This window comes from Elephas maximus, chromosome 23, assembly GCF_024166365.1.
Source record: "Elephas maximus indicus isolate mEleMax1 chromosome 23, mEleMax1 primary haplotype, whole genome shotgun sequence".
NCBI classification, from domain to species: Eukaryota; Metazoa; Chordata; class Mammalia; order Proboscidea; family Elephantidae; genus Elephas; species Elephas maximus.
The window spans coordinates 63,330,708-63,336,015 of NC_064841.1; the positions used below are offsets into that span (position 1 = coordinate 63,330,708).

The window sequence follows — 5,308 nt, forward strand, 5'->3', positions numbered from 1 at the left end:
TGAATGTACCACAGGAACAGAACTGGCCAAACCCAGGGCAGTTTCAGTACCGTTCTTGGGTTCATGCTCATTTTGTGCCAAACATTAAGCGGATGCCGTTTTGTTATAGCCTAGAAATATCGTAGCGTCTTATTCCTATCTGAGGAAAAATCTCACAGTTACCATTTTTATTTTAAAACAACCCCTAAAAGGACGGCTGCCGTCCCTGGGTGGGCTCGAACCACCAACCTTTCGGTTAACAGCCGAACGCGCTAACCGATTGCGCCACAGAGACCCAGCTGCCCAAACCTCTCATGCTGGCCGTACACATTGCTCGGCGGTGGCCAGGCCGAGCGTCAGCCTCCGAGGAGCCGCGGGCGCCGAGGAGGCGGCGGGAGGAGCCGAGGCCGCCCGGGCGGAGCCGCAGGGGCGGAGCCGAGGCCTCCAAGGCGCGGCCGAGGGGGAGGCCTGGCATAGCCGCCCCGACTCCCACCGTCCGTGCCTGCGCGCGGCCTGGCGGCTGCTCTGAGGAAAACGCACTCGGGCGTTGCCCCCTGGCCCTCAGGTTCCAGAGGAAGCGCCAACGTTTCCTCTCAGCTCCATAAAGTCTCCTCGCAGCACCCACGACGTGCAGCACCGTGCGAGGGCTTCCAGAGCCTGCAGACAGTGCCCGCCCGCAAGGAGCCTATAGTCTGAGGGGAAGCGTTTGAGGAGGAGAGTATGAGGTAACAACTCGCAAATAACGGTAACAACTATTATGTTGTTGTTTCTCGCCATCCAGTCGTTTTCAACTTATAGCGACTCCATGTGACAGAGTAGACCTGCCCCGTAGAGTTTTCATGGCTGTCATCTTTCAGGAGACAGATCGCCAAGTCTGTCTTCCGCAGTGCCGCTGGGTAGGTTCAAACCACCAGCCTTTCAGCCAGAGAAAATATGGTAAACTCTGCAAGAGAAGAAGCAAGTGCTATGCGGGTTTAAAGGATGGGAGTCACATCATTTAGGCCCTAAGCTTAAGAGCAGTGTTGCTCAATCTTCTACGGTTGTGGTTTTTGCACCTTCCCTTCAGACATTTTTTCTTTCATCACCACCCCCTGCCCATGAAATTTTAATACAGAAAAGGAGTAAGATATTTTCATCTTTTATTATTATTATTTTTATTATTAGGAAACCCTGGTGGTCTAGCGGTTAAGAGCTATGCTGCCAACCAAACGTTGGCAGTTCAAATCCAACAGGTGCTCCTTGGGAACTCTTTGGGGCAGTTCTGCTCCATCCTATAAGGTCATGACTATGAGCCAGAATGGACTGGATGGCAACGGGTTTTGGTTGTTGTTAGCTGCCCTTTGGTTGATTTTCCACTCATAATGAAAAATTATAACGACCCCACGTGACAGAGTAGAACCGTCCTATAGAGTTTTGTAAACTATAATCTTTTTAGAAGGAGATCACCAGGTCTTTCTCCTGAGGAGCAGCTGGGTGGATTCAACAGTTTGTCTTCTCATTAGTGGCCAAGCACTTAAGCATTGGGCTACCAGGCTCCTTTTTCACCTCCTAAGCCCTGGTGGTACAGTGGTTAAGAGTTTGGCTGCTAACCAAAAAGTCAGCAGGTCAAGTTCACCAGCCACTCCTTGGGAATCCCATAGGGCCAAAAAGTCAGCAGTTCAAATTCACCAGCCACTCATTGGAAATCCCATGGGGCAGTTCTACTCTGAACTATGAGTTGGAATTGACTTGATGGCAACGAGTTTGGTTTTTTGGTTTTTTATGAACCTTCTAAGAACCAATTTTCACCCCATTTGAAGCGGTGGTATGGCCTCCATTGGGAATGCAGACTGTAGGGCCTATCAAAAAGGCCTGATAAAAAGGGGTGACAACTGAGATAAGCCTTTAAGTTTGAAATGACCAGTGAAGGCTTCCACCTTTCGCTCATTTCAAAGTTTAACTCACTGAAATCTAGAATGTTTCACTTCAATATCTGTGAAGGAGGGTGGTAGAGGCTTCAGCATTGTACTGTACCCTTCAAAGGGCGAGAAAAGCAAAGCACTTCATGGCTTTAATTTTTCTTCTGGATAACACAATCACAGGAGGTCATTTGAGACCCTCTCTCCTATCTCCTCACCCCACTGAATGGAGGAATTCACCCTGGTTCTCCAGAAAGTAAATGCAGTCCTGTGCATTCCATGTTGTCATCCTACCACCATCTCATCTGTGTGGGGCCCTTCTTTTGAACCTGGATTCTACCAGCCTTCTTTTTCCCGTCATGCTCTGCTTCAGTCAGGAGGAAGTCCTGGGACTGAAGGAGACCAGACCGATGGGAAAGAGCTCAGGGGTTTTACAGAATTGATTCCGTGCAATGCAATATGCAGAGGACACAACCTTGCTTACTTAAAGTGAAGACAACTTGAAGCACATATTGATGAAAATCAAAGACTACGGCCTTCAGTGTAGCTTACGCTTCAACACAAAGACAACAAGAATCCTCACAACTGGACCTATAAGAAACATCTTGACAACTGGAGACAATATTAAAGGTGTCAAGGATTTCATTTTACTTGGATCCACAATCAACGATCATGGAAGCAGCAGTCAAGAAATCAAATAACACATTGCGTTGGGCAAATCTGCTGCAAAAGACCTCTTTAAAGTGTTGAAAAGCAAAGATGTCACTGTGAGGACTAAAGTGCACCTGACCCAAGCCGTGGTGTTTTTCAGTCACCTCATATGGATGCGAAAGCTGGTCAACGAATAAGGAAGACCGAAGAACTGATGCGTTTGAATTATGATGTTTACAAAGAATATTGAACATACCACGGACTGCCTGAAGAACGAACAAATCCGTCTTGGAAAAAGTACAGCCAGAATGCTCCTTAGAAGCAAGGATAGTGTTATGGATTGAATCGTGTCCTCCAAAAATATCTGTCAACGTGGCTAGGTCCTGATTCTCAGTATTATATGATTGTCTATCATTTTGTCATCTGATGTGATTTCCCTATGTGTTGTAAATCCTATCACTGTGATGTAACAAGATGGATTAACCCACCCAGACCCCCAAGATGGATTAGTGGTAGTTATATTGAAGAGATCTGCAAGATTAGATAATGTCTTAGGTCAATCTCTTTAGAGATATAAAAGAGAGAAGTGAGCAGAGACAGGGGGACCTCATACCACCATGAAAGCAGCACCAGGAGCAGAGCACAAGGACCTTCCTCCAGAGCTGGTGGAGAGAGAAAGCCTTCCCCTGGAGCTGCGCCTTGAATTCAGACTCTAACCTACTGGACTGTGAGAGAATAAACTTCTCTTTGTTAAAGCCATCCACTTGTGGTATTTCTCTTATAGCAGCATTAGATGACCAAGACAGATAGTGAGACTTTGTCTCACATACTTTGGACATGCTAGCAGGAGGGACCAGTTCCTGAAGAAGGGTATCATGCTTGGTAAAGCAGAGAGTGAGCAAAAGGGAGGAAGACCCTCGATGAGATAGATTGACACAGTGGCTGCAACAGTGGGCGCAGGCGTAACTACGACTTTGAGGATGGCACAGGATCGAGCAATGTTTCGTTCTGTTGTACATAGGGTCACTAAGAGCAACAACATATATGTGTATATGTATACATACATGTTCTTGCAGACTGAATGGACTTGAAGGCAATGGGCTTTTTAAATATATATATATATATATATATATATATATATATATATATATATATATATATATTTTAACACTGAGTTGCTTTCTTTTAGGGAGAATACCCCAACCTACAGATCTACAGAAGAATATTAAGACTTTATTTTTTTTAACATTTGTGATTATAACATCAAATATTTAAAATATTTCCCCGTTAAGTGACAGTTAATTTTATAATGCATGACAAATAAAAACACAAAATTTAGCCTCACTAGTAGTCAAAATAAAAATTAAATGAAATAAAAATTTTGCTTTTCTCAAATGGCAATGAGAAAAAAGCGATCATACTAAAATGTTATGGAGGAGTTAGTGAGAAGGCCAGTCCCGCTTAGGACTGAAGAAAGTAAAATTGGTATGTTATTTCTCGGATAGCAGTTTGATAATACACACATTAAACAATGCTTATACTTTCATCTAGAAATTTCGTGTTTGAAATCTCTCCTAAGAAAATCATCAGAGATGTGATTAAATTTTAAGTAGACCATCACTGTATTATTTATTATAGCGATAAATAGGAAACAACCTAAATGTCCAGCAATGGGAGGAAACGATAAATAAGTTGTAGTACATTCAGAGAACAGTATTAGTTATTTATTTATTTTTATTAGGTGTCATTGATTCCGTTTAGAATAACAGCAACCCAATGCGACACAGTAGAACTGCCCCCACAGGATTTTCTAGGCTGCCCTGGTGGTAGAGGGGTTAAAGCACTTGGCTGCCAACCAAAAGTTTGGTAGTTTGATCCCACCGACCGCTCTGTGGGAGAAAGATATGGCAGTCTGCTTCCGTAAAGATTTACAGCCTTGGAAACCCTATAGGGCAGTTCTACTCTGTCATGTGGGGTCCCTATGAGCCAGAAGTGACCTGATGGCTATGAGTTTGGCTTTGTGTTTGTTTGTTTGTTTTTAATCTTTATGGGAGTAGTTTGCTAGGTCTTTTTCCTGCAGGGCCACTGGTTGGGTTTGAACCACAAACCTTTCAGTTTGCAGTTGAGTGCTTAACGATTGTGCCACTGGGGCTCCAATAGAGTATCAATTATACAGACAACAAAAATGGTGTTTTCAAAGAAAATTGAAAAACATCTGGTCATGATAAAATATTAAGTAAAAGAAGAAGGTAGGGCACACAACCTGTACTCATAAAAATAACATTTTCAACGCAAAATAGTAAATGTTGGAGAGGTTGTGGAGAGACTGGAACACTTATACACTGCTGGTGGGAATGTAAAATGGTACAACCACTTTGGAAATCGATTTGGCGCTTAGTTAAAAAGCTAGAAATAGAACTACCATACAATCCAGCAATCCCACTCCTTTGAATACAAACCAAAAAAACCAAACCCAGTAACGTCGAGTCAATTCCGACTCATAGCAACCCTATAGAACAGAGTAGGACTGCCCCGTAGAGTTTCCAAGCAGCGCCTGGTGGATTCGAACTGCCGACCTTTTGGTTAGCAGCCGTAGTAGTTAACCACTACAACGCCAGGGTTCCCCCTTTGAATATAGCCTAGAGAAATAAGAACCTTTACACAAACAGGTATATGCACACCTGTGTTCATTGCAGCACTGTTTACAATAGCAAAAAGAGGGAAGCAACCAAGGTGCCCATCAACAGAGGAATGGATAAATAACGGTATATTCACACAAT

At 43.7% G+C, this 5,308-nt stretch overlaps 1 non-coding gene across 1 annotated transcript; it reads right to left on the reverse strand.

Annotated features, from left to right (window-relative positions):
* Positions 1–200: 200 nt before the first annotated feature.
* Positions 201–274, reverse strand: TRNAN-GUU (transfer RNA asparagine (anticodon GUU)). Its single transcript has one exon. It is a non-coding gene; the product is annotated as a tRNA-Asn (tRNA).
* Positions 275–5,308: the final 5,034 nt, after the last annotated feature.